General features: G+C 35.3%; 1 protein-coding gene and 1 long non-coding RNA gene across 2 annotated transcripts in view; both read left to right on the forward strand.

Annotated features, from left to right (window-relative positions):
• LOC102175755 lies at nt 11,672-18,849 on the forward strand. Its single transcript, XR_311293.3, has 3 exons — nt 11,672-14,317; nt 14,783-15,021; nt 17,802-18,849. It is a non-coding gene; the product is annotated as an uncharacterized LOC102175755 (long non-coding RNA).
• The window catches only part of LOC102188534, a 147,744-nt gene continuing 147,291 nt past the window's right edge, over nt 18,970-19,422 (forward strand). Inside the window, exon 1 of the transcript XR_001919885.1 lies at nt 18,970-19,338. The gene's annotated coding sequence lies outside the window, so the exon portion shown is untranslated. The remainder of the gene's footprint in view (nt 19,339-19,422) is intronic.

Here is a 19,422-nt window from a genome sequence, read left to right on the forward strand (position 1 = left end):
CTACTGCTAAGTCTCTTCAGTCGTGTCTGACTCTGTGTGACCCCAGAGACGGCAGCCTGCCAGGCTCCCCCGTCCCTGGGATTCTCCAGGCAAGAATACTGGAGTGGGTTGCCATTTCCTTCTCCAGTGCATAAAAGTGAAAGTGAAGTCGCTCAGTGGTGTCCGACTCTTAGCGACCCCGTGGACTGCAGCCTACCAGGCTCCTCCATCATGGGATTTTCCAGGCAAGAGTACTGGAGTGGGGTGCCATTGCCTTCTCTGGCATAGCCTTTAGATATGCATATTTAAAGACTACTTGTTCTCTAATATTAATTAAAGATGGCCTCTTTTGCAACTTAGAGGTGAATGGCAAGAACCCTAGATTATGCAAAAAGCTTACTTCCATTATTTTTGCTTGGTGATAATAGTATTTTTCTCTGGTTAGAACTTGATTTTTTTTTTTTTTTTGAGAACTCTTCATTGTAGAACCCATACAAAGAAAACTTAGGTGTAAGAGAAGTATGGGTATTTTGTTGTGGATTGCTAGGTCTGCTTCTACAGTGTTATTTTTTGGTCACATACTAATACCAACATAGTCAGTTTTTAGACACTCATGAAGTAAATACTTGGTGTCTCTAAGAGTTTCTCCTACATGCCTGCATTTGAATGAGTGCATGTTTCACCTAAAACATAGTTGGACAACAACTTCCTGGTTTCCTGTTCACATTTACTGTAATTTAATGTAATTTACTGTAATGTTCACATTACATTCACTGTGGCTCCATAAAGATATACATATTGTATAGCAATATATATTTTTATTGTGGTTCACAATTTTCAGTAGAATTCTGGGACTTTTAAAAAATGAAGGAAGAAGTTGGTATTTAATAATTATACTACCTTTCTGGTTTTGAGTTGTTTGTGGTATTCTGTGCTTATGTGATAGACAAACTGGAGTTAGTATAGAAGCATGTGAGATGTGACATAGTTCCCTGCTTCCATAGACTGAGTACTCACTTGTGTAATCATGTCTAATTTTAGAAGTCTTCTAATTTTTCCCAACTTCACTGATAGCATTGTATAAATTTAAATAAATTCATAAATTTAAATTCATAAATAGCATTGTATAATTTTAAAGTATACAGCATGATGTCTTGTAATAGGTATATATTGTGAGAAGATTACCACAGTAAGATGAATTAGCACATCTGTTGCCTTATGGAGTTACTTTTTGGTAGTAAGAACATTTAAGATCTATTTGTAAAATTTGTCATAGCAGATTTTAAGTGCACCATATATTAACTGTAGTCATCATGCTCTACATCAGATCCTTAGAGTTTATTCATCATATAATTGAAAGTTTATTACTTTTGATCAGCATCTCCCCATTTCTTCTACCCCCTAAGCCCCTGGTAGCAATCACCATTCTAATCTTCAGATTTTTTAGATTCCACATTAAGTGAGATAGAAAATTTTTAACTTTTGTAAACAAAACTCATGTTTTGTTTTTAATAGGTCTTTACTTAAAGGAGTAATTTATGGGATTATGTGAAAGTGGTAGAATTTTCAAAATCCTGCAAATATCACAAAAAAACACTATTGTGTTAATTTCAAGTAAGACTTATTACTCATTTCAGCAGTTAGTTACAAACCTCTGTTGTATTATGAAATGTTCAGATACATGTTATTGAGTTTATAATACATTGCCAGATTCTGTTTCATTCATCTTTGCATTCTAACTCCTTTGGGATGTGCCATAAATATAAAAATGTTCAAAATTTGAATTTTCTTAGATAAAGCAAATCATCTTATCATGGATTTTTTTTTTTGTCTTGAAACTTTTTCAGTCATATGCAGTACCTTTTTGCCCACATACTTGATGCCTCTGAAAGGAAGAGAGAATTTGGTTACTGTGGATCCTACCTAGTAATGTTGCAACAAGGCTAAAAATCTTACTTAACTACGTTTAGGACAGAACAAACCACACCAGGTAAAATAATCTTGTTTTTTAGAAAAAGATCATATTACAGAGGCCTTGGCTAGGTTTATGATGACATAGGACCTTGTCTGAACATGATGATTTCAAAATTTGAGCTTAAAAGGACACTCTGAAATCTAGTCAATGTGCCTCAATAGACTTTTCAGACATTATTCTTGGTAGAAATGTTGTCTTGACATGTGAAAGCTGAAGAGCTAAAATTGGCAGGTGTAGTAGTACACTTTGTGCCAGTTCTTTAGACATCCCTTGTTTTCTTTTCGTAGATTTTTGTAATTATTTTCTTTTTTTCTTCCTTTTTTATATGTGCGCATATATATATGTGTGTATATATATGTATGTATGTATGTGTGTGTGTGTGTGTGTACCACACACACTGTTCAAAGCAAAAATGGAAGCTCATCTTTGGATCTCAGAAGGCATATATGTGACAAGGTGGAAACAGACAGAAACAAGATCAAAATAAAGGAAACTACCACATCTTGGATCAAACATTGGAAACCAGTTCTAGGTGTCTAAGTGATGTCCAGAAAGAATGTTTATGGGACGTATTTTATGAAATGCGGCGAATGTGGTAAGTGCTGTCACATGGATGTTGGTGTTTAAGGACAGTTTATTTCTCTTCAGTGCTCTGCAGTTGATCAGTGGGATCAGAGCCTATCACAGAGCAAATGCTTAAGAGAGATGCTGTTACTGATGTTTTAAAATTTTATTAGATACTTATATTAGTGAATATTAACTTGGATTAGTGTCAGATTAGAATCTAGGGCTATCTGATACACTCTATACTCAGTAGTCAGTAAGTTTGGCTCCTCTCTGGGAGTAGCTGTTTAGTAAATAGCAGGATTTATTGTAGAGAAGCTAAGTACTTTGTCATGAAGTTTACAGGGTATTCATAGGGATACATTTTAGTCATTTTTGTCAAAAGTGGAAATACGTGCAATTTGAGTTCATAGGAGTGAGCATGTCTTTGTTGCTTAGTGAGATGATGAAGTTCTACTAGAAGAGCAGTATTTGAAATGTACTTCTGCCTGTTCTAGATTTGAATGTTGGTGAGTAGCATCAGATATTCACACAGCCAGTGTATCTTTGCAGACAGTGCATAGGGGCAGTTAGTACAGGGGAGCTGCTCCTTTATTGCTACAGGATACTTAATTCAGCTTTTTAAATGGTAGATGAAGTCTTCTTTCTGTGACTTCTGCCCTTCAGTCATAAAAATGACTAATAAAAAATACAAAGCAATAGTAGATGTTTTAAGAAATATTTCTAAGAATAGAAACAATCTCAGTGAGTAGTATGTTTTCTTAGACATGGTAATTTCTACCTACAGTGGCAACCCACTCCAGTACTCTTGCCTGGAGAATCCCATGGAGGGAGGAGCCTGGTAGGCTACAGTCCATGGGGTTGCAAAGAGTTGGACAACTGAGTGACTTCACTTTCACTTTACCCTGGCTGGTGAACTTGGCTGGAACACTGGCTTTGAATTTTAAATAGACTGAGCAGTTTTTTTGACTAAGACAGTGAATTGTGGCCCTAAGTGATGTCAAAGCAACAATACAAATATTCCATCCCCTCAAATTGCTGAAGTCACAAAGAAGAAACTTAACGAAAGTCTCGTTACAGAATAATATTTTTGTTGTCTAAGATTATAACATGGCAGGTTTTGGAAAGATGGTTTTTCTAATATTGGAAATATTTCTAATACCGGAAAGATAGATTTTTCTCATATTCTTCCTTTATTAGAATGAAACATTAATGGTTCACTGGAGGCCTTGGTGTCATTATGACTTTTTTTTCACCAAAGCCTATAATAAAAATTGGGATCTAATAGGTTTCTGATAGGAATTTTTGTTACACTATTGTCTCGATTATTGGTAAGTACAAAAGGTTGGCCATGGGGTCGCAAAGAGTCAGACACGACTGAGCGACTAAAGTGAGCCGAACTGATAGGCAAAATTTGGCTTTCAGTTTAATGTTTATTTTCTGATTATTTTTTTTGTAAGGATTGAGTCAAGAAGTAAGAAATTTTATTGTGCCAGCCGGAATCTAAGATCAGGGAATTGTGTAGTACAGTTCCCCCTGCCCCTGGCTGTACCTTGTAGCTTGTGGGATCTTAGTTCCCAAACCAGAGATTGAACCCAGGCCCTCAGTAGTCAAAGTGTGGACTCCCAATCGCTGGACTGCCAGGGAATTCCCTGGGTAATACTACACTGTCTTAAACTTATGTGAGAGTTCCAAATTTTGATTAGGGGCTTTTCTGAAGAGAGAAATGTGTATCTCTTACTGAATGCCTTTACCTGTTTCAGTCTGGCTCACTGGGGAATAAAACTTCTGTGTTTAAAAAAAAAAGTCATTTTTTATTGTAAAGTAATTAGCCTCCAATTAGAATAAATAAACTTAAATTTTAAAAAAGGCATTAAAAAAAAAAGCTGTTATTTATGGCTGCACTGGGTCTTTGGTGCTGTGTGTAGGCTTTCTCCAGCTGTGGCGAGCGGGGGCTGCTCTCCTTGTGGTGGTTGGGCTTCTCACTGCAGTGGTTTCCCCTGTTGCAGAGCGCAGGCTCTAGGCGTGTGGAGGCTGTAATTACAGCTCATGAGCTCTAGAGCACTGTCTAGAGCTGTAGTGCACAGGCTTAGTTGTCCCTCAGCATGTTGGATCTTCCTGGACCAGAGGTTGAACCTGTGTCTCCTGCATTGACTGGTGGATTCTTTACTACTGAGTCAACAGGGAAGCCCCCAAAGACATGTCTTTGTTTAACTTATTCTTAGAGCAAATCTTAAAAATCAAGAGAGCATAGTTTTTGAGGCATATACAACAGAGTTTACTTATTAGTGGCTAACAGTAACTTGAACACATAAAGATATGGGAAAATGCATATGCTATATTTAGGTTAGCAGAATACATTGATTATTCTCTTGGTTTTTATAATGTGCCATAAACAACATCCTACAACTCATTGTAAAAGAAAAGACTTTGAATAGTTGCTTTTAAAATTGAAAATACATGTACAGATAATTCAAAGAGGATAGTGGCAAATAAGCAGGAAACAATTCATAAACATCCTTTTAAAATCATTGTGTAATATATATTTACTATCAATTTTACAGAGATTTGAAACATGATGTCAACTTGAAGGTGATTGGCTGTCATTCATGAACATGAATGGGGCCTAAGAAAAATGGACAAGGATTTCATCAAGAAACTTAGAATCTGTTTTGCACAGTAGCTACTGTGTTATATAGATGGCTGTTTCGGAGCTGCTTTTCATACTCAAACTTCTAACTGGTCCCCTTACTTCCAGCTTCAGATTCTGTAATTTATCTGTTGGCCAGAACAATCTTTGAGAAAGATGATGAAACCACAACGTGTTCTTCATAAATCTGCAATAGACATGTTTCAGAAGTGTTAGAAATAAGCAATAATCGGAGAAGAGGACAAAGGTTTATATAAACTGATAATATTTTGAGTATTTCTTGCCACTGTGAAAATTGAAAAATTTCCAGTTCTAGTTACTGAACATTTGGATTCATAAATTTCAAGCTCCTTTCCACTTACCCTTTGATCCACAAGAGTCTCAAGATAAGTTTGCACAGCAAGATACAGTGTGCAACTCAGGATGGTTTTAGGGTAGTTGTGCAAACTTTTTTTTCTATTAACATAGATGAGCAGATTTTTCTGGAGTATCCTGAGCAGTTTTACGTATGGACTGATAGGAATTCTACACCTCTTGCCAATTTAAAGCGTCTTTGGCCAGGGCGCTTCTGTATAGATACTTTCTAGATCCTTAACTCTATTGATTTGCCTGATCCAACAGCATCAGGACAGCAACTCTCATTCCAGATTCTCTCCAGTATTCAAGTATGTGAAGGGTGTCTACTGAATTGAAAATCATTTCAACTCGGTAAAACTTCAAGTGTTGGCTAGTCTGGACAATATCAAGTACGCAAGCTAACCCTATAGGAATAAGAGGCTAGGAAGGGAAGGATAGTGCTTCTTGATTTCAGTTAGAAGCTTCACGATCTACAGAATTATAGACAAAATAAGAGTTTAATACTAGCCCGAACTTCATCTTGGTTCTAAAATACTGATATTTCATGAGCAGTCTTTGGATTGGTGAGGAAGAGTAATTTCCTTGCTGTGGATTATCACAGATACCAGTGAAAGCCCTATATATATATGGCATTTGTGTACTTTCATGATAAACAGACCTTAATTGCATTTTAAAACAACTCTAATCCTATTAATTTATTTGACATTTCTAGCTTATGAATGTTTTTAAATACTTAGGAAAATTGTGTTTGGGTAATGATATTGAGATATAAAATACTCTGAATGATGAATTGTTTATTGAATGTTAGGAGAGGAAGAGAATGAAATTCAGCATGTAAGAGCTTAATTGTATTCTTTCTTTGCTTAATCTTTTGAAATCTAATATTCAAGTAGATAGGTCTACATTTATAATCATCAATATATTATTTTTATATAAGATAATACAGCTTGTTTCCTAAGAAAGTTTCTAAAAATATGTTTGGTAAAATTGTCTTCTGGAAAAGACCTTTAGAAAGGGATTCTGAGGACATTTTGTAAACTGTACAGAATTCTGTATTGTTTATGGCTGGCAAAAAGAGAAGGACATGGAAATGTCTAATATTAATATATCATAAAAGCAAAAGAAGGTACTGCTATTGTTTATATGCATTTTAAAAATACTATGTATGACATAAATATAATTACTTCGTGACAATTCTCAGTGTGTTGCAAACATTAACAAAGTTTGTTAATATATATAGAATTATGTTTAATACATGATTATAGAAATAAGGATTGTTAGAATACCTCTGAATGATGTATACATTTGAAATCATCTGATTGGATTATTGCAATGGCTTTTTGGGATGAGAGAGATTGTTCTGTATTCAACTGTCATCTAAGAAATTCTATTAAGGGTGTTCCATCAGGTTGTAGACGTTATCCTGTAAATGGTATTTATGTTAGTTTTTTATGGTATGAGATTGCCTTATCATGATGGAATTTTTGCACCAGAGAAGAGACTCTCAACGCTTACATAATCAGGGTTGATTGGGATTTTTTTTATTGCTTTGTACATAATAGAAAAAGTACTGTGCTTTATCATCCTATCATGCATAGAGATGGTTGACATTTTGGGCATTTCAATTACTAGAATATAATGTTGGTTACTGAGGAATTTCTAGACCACTTTGTGTTAGGCAAATAAAAGCTGAATTTAGGAGACAGAGAATAGGGAGTTTTGGAAGATTGTATATGTAAATGCATATGCATAAAGAGTGTTCTCAAACAGCATCCAGACTTTGCTCCATGATCAGATGTTGGGAATCTAAATATATTTAAGCAATATTCTAATTGCCAATCAATATTAATTCATTTCTGGTAGAAGTTGTTAAACAGTTTGTTGTAAGCAATGTTAAATTTTTTGTTTAGCTTGTAATTGTCTATATCATTGTAAATTCATATCAACCTAATAGGATAGAAATATTTTTGTTTGCCAAAAGAAATGTTCCTTCCAGCCTCTCAGTTCATTGGATCCTTAGACACAATTTTTAGGTTGTGAGAAATACATAGTGTGGAGTATCTAATGTAAATATACCATTTTATGACAGGATTCATCATGGTGGAACCATCACTGGACTGCTTTTATGTTTTTCAGATATATTTGTATACAGAAAGAACACAACTCTTTATATAACTTGGAGAAATCTTCACATATGGTAAAACAGCATAGGTTACAAAAGTTTTCATTTGCCGGTGGCATTTGACTTTTAATGAAAATAGTGAATTATTGTTTTAAAGTACTTGTTTATAGTTGTATAGACAATATGTAAGTTTTTATGGGTGATGTTAGTGATAGTATATCCATATATCAGACCTGAGTTCATTAAATAGTTGGCTGATCAAAGGAATGTTTTTATATTATAGCTATTTAATAGTATTATTATATGTTTTTAGGCATATGAGCTATAATTATGCATGTTTTATAAAATATTAACTGTGCAGAGAGTGAAAATTTTGCCTATTTTCAGACCATCTGAGTAAATAATTGGGCAATTAAGGGATTCTTTTAGATGGTGGTCAATAAAATAGAATATGTAGTCGTTTGCTCTAAACATTTGTTCCACATTTTGTAGGGATGTTTTTACATACATATCCATGTATACATATAAACACACATGAATACATGCACATATGTGTGTATTAAACTAGTGATACTAAAAGTCATAGAATGGAACTATTTTGGGGGCCAGTTATCATTTGGCTTTAGTCTTAGGTTTTTTGGGTTGTTTGAGGGTGGATAATATAGGAAGCTTTAGTTTATGAACTTTATTGCTGGAGAATATAGTGAGGCTGTTAGATATGTGGGAAGCAAATGTTAGTGTTTTAAAATGACATCTACATAGGATTTGCCTGGTAGGCATGTATTTTGTGAGTACCAAACTGATAGACAAAAGTGAAAACACTGTTTTGACAAATTGAATTGCTAAACTACTTGTATTTGAGATATATTTGGTTGCTAGGGATTACTTTTATAAAATATTTTTAATTTCTGTCAATTTTGGAATACCTTTTTGTTGAAATGTTAAAGTTATGGTCATTGTTTTATCTTAGATAGAACAGAGGGAGCATCTTCATGAATTAGGCTTGAATTTTGATGGTTTTTTGTTTATTATTGTGTTCTTGAGGCTTTTTTTCACTAGACATTATTTGTTAGCGTGTAAAAATTATCATTCATATTTTTAAATATATAGACTTGTGTATTTTTCCTTTCCATCTAAATTTTGAGTGTTAAATATTAGAACAGAGTAAAGACACATTGCATACTTGTCTAACAAGCAAGCTCTTCCTTAACAAGTTCCTATGTGTTCTGAAACCGCGCGTACGCGCGCGCACACACACACACACACACGAAATCAATATATTAATGTTAAACTAATGGTGAAAAATATATATTATGAAGAGAAGTGTTGCATGACCATTATGTGTTTATACTTAGTCTGTACAGGGGGACAGTATTATTAGGTGGTTGTGTGCCTGTGATCAGATTTTTGTTGCTTATCCATATAACACTAGATGTTCACGAATTTCTGTCATAGTTTTGAATACATATTTACCTAAGATTCATAACACATAAGCTTTATGCTTGTTGAAATGGAATGGTAACGTTAAATCTCACTGTTCTTGAGTGATTTTTAGAATGCTGTGTATGCAGTTAAAAACATGTGTTCTTTCTAGATACAGGCATTTCTTATATAATTTTACCTCTAATCGTGGGACAGGTATGTGTAACTTATTTTCCCAGATGTGCTAAGGTTCCTGATGCAATTCATTTTCCTAATGAAAATTTTATAGAAATGTTTGTGTTCACTTGCTAACATGACAATAGCCAAAACAATTTTGTAAATAAGGAGCAAAAGTAATATTTAGTTTTAAACATGTAATATTTCTAAATGTACTGAGAATCTAAAAAGTTTAACTTTATAACTATTTCATTGTAAATGTGTTAGTATTATCTTTTAAAATCAACATAGCAATGAAGTTGACAAACAGGCCCTTGGAGCTATGAAAAAGTTATCATATATTAGTTTGGTTGTTAAGTGGAAACACTGACAAGATCACACATTTACCCTGTTCTCATATAGAAGGAGAATTGGCCATTGTATCAAGTACGTATATTTAAAACTTACACCATGTAAATTCTTTTGGTATATCTAATTCAAACCAAGATTCCTGATATATTTCATTTATATAATTTTTATTAAGAGCAGTTTTGGGTTCACAGAAAACTTGAAGGGAAGGCACAAAAGATTTCCCATGTACCCTCTGCCTGAACACTTGCATAATTCCCCCCATTATCAACCTAGTACATGTATGAAAATCCACCTCCTTTATCAAATCCTCTATGAGAGTTGTACATTTTGTTAAAATTGAGCCCACATTGACACAATCACCCAGTGTCAGTAGTTTTACACATTATGGTTAACTCTTGCTCTTGCACATTCTGTGGGTTTGGAAAAAGATATAATGACATGTATTATCATCATCATATTGTAATGGCCCTAAAAAGCCTCTGTGCTCTACTCACCCTTCTTATATTTTTTATCTTACTTTTTTTCCTCTTAACATTCAAATTAAAATATGACTTTGTCAAATAAATTTTATACTACCTCTTGGAACAATACATAGTTCTGTATGTGTTCCCTTGGTTGCATGACAATATTCAAGACAGCTTTGTAAATAGGCAGATATAAGGTTTTAATTTTTAACATCTAGACTTTCTAGATGTATAGAGTCTCATAAAGTATAATTTTGTAAATAATTCATTGTAAAGTTTCATTGTTTCTTTAGAAATCTCAGCAGTGAAATTGATGCTGTTGTGGGTTTCTTGAGCTATATACCTGTTTAGGGATCTGCTTTCTGAGTTATGGAAAAGCAAGAGTTAAATGGTACTTTTTCATTTTTGGATTCTCATCTAAAAGAAAGTTTTGTATTTTTAGTGCTTAGATTTTTGTACATTAAAAAAGTCAAATCGTAATTTGTAGTTGTGCTGCTGATAGGGTATTATATATTTTAATCAAAGGAAATGTGTCTTATAAGATTTTATTGTCTTTGAATTATACAGTGTTGTATTTAATTGGAATGCGTGACAACATACAAGACAACATTGTAAATAGTGGTAAAAGAATCATTAAAAAATCTAGGTTTTCTAGATGCATGGGATTTCACTAAGTATAAATTTGTAAATATCTCATAAAATATCACAAGGTGGCTTCTATGGTTGTATTAGTGTAACAGAACTCATAATTGGCTTTTAGGACTGTGTAATATTTTGGTGTTTAGTTCAGTTCAGTCACTCAGTCATGTCCAACCCTTTGCGACCCCATGGACTGCAGCGTTCCTGGCTTCCCTGTCCAATACCAACTCCTGGAATTTACTCAAACTCAATGTCCATTGAATCGGTGATGCCATCCAACCATCTCATCCTCTTTAATCCCCTTCTCCCACCTTCAGTCTTTCCCAGCATCAGGGTCTTTTCAGATGAGTCAGTTCTTTGCATCAGGAGGACAAAGTATTGGAGTTTCGGCTTCAGCATCAGTCCTTCGAATGCATATTCAGGACTGATTTCCTTTAGGATGGACTGGTTGGATCTCCTTGGAGTCCAAGGGACTCTTTAAGAGTCTTCTCCAACACCACAGTTCTAAAGCATCAATTCTTTGGTGCTCAGCTTTCTTTATAGCCCAACTCTCACATCCATACATGACTACTGGAAAAACCATGGCTTTGATTAGAAAGGACTTTTGTTGGCAAAGTAATGTCTCTGCTTTTCAGTATGCTGTCTTGTTTGGTCATGACTTTTCTTCCAAGGAGCAAGTGTCTTTTAACTTCATGGCTGCAGTCACCATCTGCAGTGAATTTGGAGCCCAGAAAAATAAAGTCAGCCAGTTTCCACTGTTTCCCCATCTATCTGCCATGAAGTGATGGGACCAGATGCCATGATCGCAGTTTCTGAATGTTCAGTTTGAAGCCAGCTTTTTCACTCTTTCACTTTCATCAAGAGGCTCTTTTTGCTTTCTGCCGTAAGGGTGGTGTCACCTGCATACCTGAGGTTCTTGATATTTCTCCCAGCAATCTTGATTCCAGCTTGTGCTTCCTCCAGCCCAGCGTTTCTCATAATGTACTCTGCATATAAGATAAATAGCAGGGTAACAATATACAGCCTTGACATACTCCTTTTCCTATTTGGAACCAGTGTGTCTCATGTCCAGTTCTAACTGTTGCTTTTTACTTCTACAGTGGAGCACGTTTTTCCATAACTCTCCACCGTGACCCGTCCATCTTGGGTGGCCCTACACAGCATGGCTCATGGTTTCATTGAGTTAGACAAGGCTGTGGTCCATATGATTAGTTTTCTGTGATTGTGGTTTTCATTCTGTTTGCCCTCTGATGGAGAAGGATAAGAGGCTTATGGAAGCTTCCTGATGGGAGAGGCTGACTGAGGGGGAAACTGGGTCTTGTTCTGATGGGCTGGGCCATACCCAGTCCATCTTTAATCTGATTTTCTGTTGATGGGTGGGGCTGTGTTACCTCTCTGTTGTTTGAGCTGAGGCCAAACTATGGTGGAGGTAATGAAGATAACGGCAGCCTCCTTCAAAAGTTCCTGTGCACACACTGCTTTACTCAGTGCCCCAACCCTGTAGCAGGCCCCTGCCGACCCAGGCATCCACCGTAGACTCCTGGACGCTCACCAGCAAGTCTGAGTCAGTCTCTTCTGGGGCCACTGCTCGTTCCTCTTGGGTCCTGGTGCACACAAGGTTTTCTTTGTGCCGTCCGAGAGTCTGTTTTTCCAGTCCTGTGTAAGTTCTGGCGGCTCTGTTGTGGGGTTAATAGTGACCTCCACGAGTGCTTATGCTATACCTAGATCTGCTGAATCCAGAGCCCCTGCCCCAGCGGTAGGCCCCTGCTGATCCATGCCTCCACTGGAGACACTCAAACTCAAAGGCAGGTCTGGCTCAGACTCTGGCATCCCTGGTGAGCCCAAGGTTTTGTTTGGGCCCCTCAAGCATCTCTGGCAGGTATGGGGTTTGATTCTAAATGCAATTTCGCCCCTCCAGCCATCTTGCTGGAGCTTCTCCTTGGATGTGGAGTTTCCTTTTTTGGTGGGATCCTTCATTCTCTTGTCAATGGTTGTCTAGTAGCGAGTTGTAATTTTGGAGTTCAGAGGAGAAGATGAGCGCCTGACCATCTGCTCTTCCATCTTGGATCTGCCATTACAGTTGGTGTTTATGCAGTGAGTTTTTGGGCATAGGTATATCTAGATTGTCTCCATGTCTTTAGATTGTTAGATTCTCATAGGAAAAGATTAGATTGTATACTTTAACAAAGAAAAATGACCAAAGGATTTTATTTTTATCTTCAGGAAGAAAGGAAGACATTAAAAGGGAATTGGCATTTAAGTCATAACTATTTTCATAGCTAACATAAAGTAATGGTTATTTTGCTATACTATATAAACATACTGGTTGAGAATTTATATCCATATACAAACATACTGTAAATGTATATACATACATATGTAAAATTAGTTGTAGGGATATAGATAGGATAATTTCTTTTTAAACATCTATTCATTGCTTTACTTTTTTTCTTTTTAGGGAAAAAATGGAAATAGAATTTCAGTTATAAGCTTAAATGTGTAGAAACCTGCTTCATTTATATCTAAACAGATGTTAATATTTCCATATATACTTCTGTGAGAACAGAATTTCTGTGATTTTGAGGGTTTTTTTCTGAGAGCTTTTGAAAGTTTTCTGGTGGGTAGTTAAATTTGTATATTATAATCAGTAACTAATGTCAGGAGTATTCTCAATTGCCTATAATGCAAATAATGAAAATTTGTTAGAGGGATCATTTGTTTATCTTATTTTTTGTAGCAGTTTGGCAATGACAATCAAAATTTGAATATGTAAAACTTTTGAAATGATAAAACTTGCTGATGGGATTTTACCTGTTACTGTTCTCAAATTCATAAAGAAGAAAATATGTTAGAGATTGTAACATAATTTGAATGTCTGAAATATGCATCATTAAAAGAAGAATTGTAATGGTAGCTTATTTGTATGACTGTCATTGAAACACTGAAAAAGTATTCTGATATTGAATGTTTTAAGTTGATTCTTTTAAATGTCATTTTTGAACAGATAACAACTAAATGTGTATGCTGAGATATGTCCATATGCCTCTGTTTTTTCTATTTGAAATATTAATGGTTACTGTTCCTAAGGAGGGGGTTTATTCCGACATAATAGAATTAAATAATGCTTATTCAGTAGTGTTAACTATATTGGTGATATTTTAGCATTCTTTTTGAAACTTTTGCACATGTGTAAGTTCAGTACTAAAACATATGTTGCTACATGACAATGTAAAAGTGCAGATGTGAATTATGGAATAGAAAGTTGTCTGGAAAATCATAGCGAAAATTTAACATTACTATATAAACATACCAGGAAAAAAGGGACAGCTGCTATTTACTGCCTTTAAATTTTTAAATGTATTTCAAAAGCAACATCAAACAACCGAAGGAACTTAAAAGATACAGCCAATTTGTACTTGTCTTCATTGTTACCTGTTGACATTTTTGGAGTGTTGGGCTGTTGTATCCAGCTTTGTATTCCCAGTGACTGTTACGCATAGTTTTTGAGTGATCATGAAGACTGTGTGACCTAGATACTAGTGCGGCAGAGAGTTTTAAACAGTGAATTAAAGAATATTTGATTACCCTTGGAAAGAAGGGAGAAGATGGGATTTCAGGTAGGTGCTATACAATTATATTTGGGTTGACAAACACATGAATGATAATAGTAGTCATTGAAAGTTTCTATAAAGGGTGATTTTATAAGATAGGGCCCGATTTGTGGCTAATTGTTGAGGGAAAGTCTCTTGGAATAGCTTGGGAATTACTCTTAATTAATGGGCCTAATTGGAGAATGGGTTATTTTCTTTTACAGTAGTTTGAGTCTGTTGAATGGATTGCTCATAGGTTTTTATGGCTTTTTAGATTATTCAGAATTGGCATGAAAAATTTCAGTAGTCTCAACATTCATGCTGAAAGTACTCTGAGAAGGTGTAAGTAAAAGAAAAATTCTGTTTGGGCTAGTCTTATCTGCTAGTTTTTTAATTTGCATTTACTATTCCTGTCACTTCTAAAGGTATAATAGTGTCTCCTGGAGTTTTATTTGTATCTGACCTTGGCTTTATTGTATACTTGCTTTTCAGGTAAATATGGTGAAAGAAAAACATAACATGCAGATAATCTGAGGATATCTGAGATCATCAGGAACATTCTTCCAGTGGAGTTCCTTAATTTATAAATCTCAACTGTAAACCACAAGTAAGACGGTTCTGGATCAAGAAACGCTGTATTAGGACAAGATTTTGGCTAGGCTCAAGAAAATAACACTGGTGCAGACTTTGTTCTTGTACAGCTTGGAATTAGCAGCTATTCCTGAGAATCAGTAAGTAAGCCAGTTACTTAAAAATATAATTGTGTTAAAGATGGAGTCCATGAATACTGTAGGCGATGGCCTGCCTTTAATTAATTTAACACCAAACACAATAACTAACATTGCAAAACAAATGATGATCAATATTTTACTAATTATAAATTAGGGAATAGACCAGCTATTTTTGCATGTGTAGTTTGGTGGTAGAATAATGGTAGAGGTTCATGGCAGCCTAAGAAAGGTGCTAATATAGAAAAATAGTAGTAGTAAAGTCATGTTGAAGTTGGAGAGTTGAATCAGCTACAGGATTAATTAATGAAGAACTGTTTCTAAGTGTTAGTTCAACATTAGTGTCCACTTAACCTGCTGCTTCAGTGTTTGGTCAGAATGCTATGTGCTTTACCTTATTTCCTTGTTTTTCCCTGTAGGGAGGTAGTAGTTCAGGAAAAGATACTTCGCCATTTTTGTTTCAATCTCAATAATTGTTGTCACCAGACCAGTTGCATTATTGCTCATTCCAGGTTTTCTTCACTCCCATCACTGGGCTCAGGAAAACCCCTTGGTGATAGTGATTGTAAGGGCAATCTGAGTGCTCATTTGATTGAGGGCAGGGAACTTTGGTTAGACAGGAACTGATTCTACTTTTCTTAAGTTTGATGGAATTTTGGTGGCAGCTAGTGTTATAGGTAACTATCCTAAACTTGGTTAATATATAATACATTATTGTGCTATTTCTATAGATTCTGTGGGTGAAGATTTCTGAGAGTGCCAGAATGTATGTGGAATCAACTGGGAAGACCCAGTTCAATGGTTGAGAGTAATTCAAACCACTAGAGTCTTCTGGATACTTTTTCGCTCACATCTGGCACTGGTTTTAGATGACTTGGAAGGTTGGGCTTAGCTAAAAGGCTTTTTAACCATCACACAGTCAGGTTCTCACTTGAATCATAAAAATAAGTGTTTGAAGTGGCATGGCCTTTTTTGATTTAGTTTCAGAGATCATGTAACATCATTTCTGCCATATTCTGTTGGCTAACCTTGTCATGGAGAAGGCAATGGCAACCCACTCCAATACTCTTGCCTGGAAAATCCCATGGACAGAGGAGCCTGGAAGGCCGCAGTCCATGGGTTCGCTGAGTTGGACACGACTGAGCGACTTCACTTTCACTTTTCACTTTCATGCATTGGAGAAGGAAATGGCAACCCACTCCAGTGTTTTTGCCTGGAGAATCCCAGGGACGGGGTAGCCTGGTGAGCTGCTGTCTGGGGTTGCACAGCGTCGGACATGACTGAAGTGACTTATCAGCAGCAGCAGCAGCAACCTTGTCATATGGCCAACCAGAATCTCAGCGTGGTGGGATAGTACCAAGGTGACTGCAGGCACAGATAGCTTGCAAGACCAGATTGAAGACAGTACAATAGGTTAAGAGCTACATATGTGGAGCTTCAGTAGTTTTTTGTATTGTTTTTGAAGGGGTCCGTGATTTTCAGAATTCCACTTTTCTCACACTCAGAATCTCTTTTTAGATAATTTTTGGCAAATATCTTACTCATTGCCTGACGTAAAGTCATACTGAATTGTTTTGTGATTTGGGGAGTTAATTAGGCAAAAGATAAAAAATTAGAAAAAAAATGATTTTTGGATTAAGTCACTTGGGAAATGAAAAATAGAAAAGATTCAGGTCCAGTGTGTAGATAACCGAAATGTAGAATCTTAGAACTCCTGAAGCCGTGGAACTATAGGAAGAATGAGAGGGGACAGCTGTTGATGAAGTCAGTAATGTAACAGATGCTGAATTCCTGCCCTTGACACTGTAGGAGCTTTTCCTTCATTTCCCATTCTGCCTTGCTTTAGGATTACTTCATGGGATATGCTGGCAAGAAATGAATACTGACAAATTCCTTTAACGTTCTTTCTCAGAGAGCCTTATTGCCTACCTGCTGTCCATGGGATAACCTTGAAAGTAAAGGTTTTATTCAGAAAATGTCTCCTTTTTCCTCAGGAATAAATCATAACTTAAGATTACAGGCTTCCCTCATAGCTCAGTTGGTAAAGAAGATCCACTGGAGAAGGGATAGGTTATCCCCTTCAATATTCTTGGCCTTCCCTTGTGGCTCAGCTGGTAAAAAATCCGCCTGCATTGCAGGAGACCTGGGTTCAATACCTGGGTTGGGAAGATCCTCTGGAGAGAGAGAGAGGCTACCCCCTCCAGTATTCTGGCCTGGAGAATTCCATGGACTGTATAGTCCATGGGGTCACAGAGTCGGACACGACAGAGCCATTGTCCTTTCATTTTCTTTCAGTTTTTCAAAGAGAAGAATAATGGTTTTTTGAAAGGTACCTGCTCAGCAATTCTGATGGGGCCTATAATGCATTAGGAACTAAATGGTTTCCTAAGTTCCTTTGTAGCCTCTATATCTTTAATATAGTTACTATTTTTCTTATCAAATGGACTAAGTTTCTTGGTTATTTTCATTACAATATTTAGGTATTGGTATGTTTCTTATACAGAAAGCCATGTAGATTGCATGATATCATGAGTGAGTGATCTGGTAGAGATGAAAGAGTAATAAAGAGACATAGACAATGTGAGGAGAAAGTTCAAAGGATCAGTTCATAAGATACAAGAAGCAAGATATAAGAATACCAATACTTGGTTTTCTCATTGTTAAAAGAATTCCAAAGCAAATTTTGATTCACTTGTTTTTTCATGTTAGAATAGCTATTTATTGCATTTCATTTTATGTAATGAATGAAGTATGCTACTAACCTTTACCCATTTTTTCCCCAGTGTGTCCTCTCAAGTGATGACTACATAGGAAAACTGATACCATTGATTCTGCTACCATCTTCCATAAAACCAAAAAATAGTCTTCATAATGTATGGCAATTCCTCATTATTGTATTGCAACAGACACTCCCTGTAGATCAGAAAAACAGGCTGAGAAGGCTCAAATTTAAAGGGTGATATTGGAGAGAATTGTAACCAGGCATGTGGACTGTTTTCATTGTTGCTATTGGACTGAATCTCAGGAGCTTGAATGATGGAGACAGTGTTATGCCCAGGACCTTGTAATGTCAAAGCTTCGTTTCATTGCTCCCAAAAGTATTATTGCATATATTTAAAATTTTCATTTATCACAGGGAAATTTAAAATTGATTCATAAAAAATCACAATTTTCAAGATTTAAAAGGATATGGAAAATTTTAAGTGTAACATTTTACTTCTTAAATGCTGTTTTTCCTCCTCTGATTCTGCCACCTCTGTCTATGTTATCTACTTATTGATGACATTTTGTGCATATCTTATGGTTTTATTGATCAGTTAACACTCACGGCATTTTGGGGGATCTGTATATACTAGCCACAGATTTTTCTATGCAGTAAGCATTGTTTATATGTGAATTGTAAATTTATCCAACTAATTTGTTGAAATAATTCCAATGAAACTATGAAGACTGATACCCAAAATTTATAGGTTCAAGTCCAAAGTAAAATAGATTTTCCTCTATTATATAGACAGGATTTCATCAATCTTACCTACAAGTGTTTATATGGATATATTTCCTAAAACTGTATAAATGTTACATTTTTATTCTTTGGCAATATGATGTTACAAAGAAATTGCCTCTTCTTCTGTTACTGTTGAGCCTGTCATTTTCATATATGCTTAGTCCTTACCAGTCTCTTGCATTATTTCATTTTGCTCTTTTTTTTTTCCTTTTCATTTTCCTTGGTATGTCAATGTCTTAGTGTAGTGCAAATGAAATAACATATTTTATTGCTGTCAATTTACTGTGTTTTGTATTTTGGTTGTATATTAAAATATAATCATACTATGTTTTATGCCTTGTGAGTTTTGTGTTTTTCTTTAAAACACGTTTGTATTAGTATCATTTCTTCATCTGTTTTTTTTCATCACATGTTTTGCCATTTTATTTCTCTTTCATTTATCCTTACTGTGGTTTTAAAGCATTACATATTCAAATTGTTTACCTTGACTTAGGTAGTTACCACTCATCTTCACTTCTACCATAATCATAGAAATCCTGACATATAATTGATTGAATTTCTATTTATTTGTCTGCCTTACTTTATATTGTTACTTTAAAATTACTGATGAATCTTTTCTATTCCATTGAGCTCTATCTCATTTCTCTTCTTTTTCAGAATATTCCCTGACTAAACTTGCATTTTTTCTCTCAATTGATGCTTAACATTACTTTGCAAGTTGGAAAAAATAATGCAGTTTTTATTTCATTTGCAACAATTTAATAGATTAATTAGGAGAGACTAGATCTCTTTGAGTCTTCCTGTCAAACAACAAGGTATGTCTTTATATTTTTCTAAAATCTAATTGTTATGTTGGAATACTGTTAGTTTAGCTTTTCTTTTTAAAATTCATTCCCAAG

This window comes from Capra hircus, chromosome 21 (assembly GCF_001704415.2).
Source record: "Capra hircus breed San Clemente chromosome 21, ASM170441v1, whole genome shotgun sequence".
Classification (NCBI taxonomy): Eukaryota; Metazoa; Chordata; class Mammalia; order Artiodactyla; family Bovidae; genus Capra; species Capra hircus.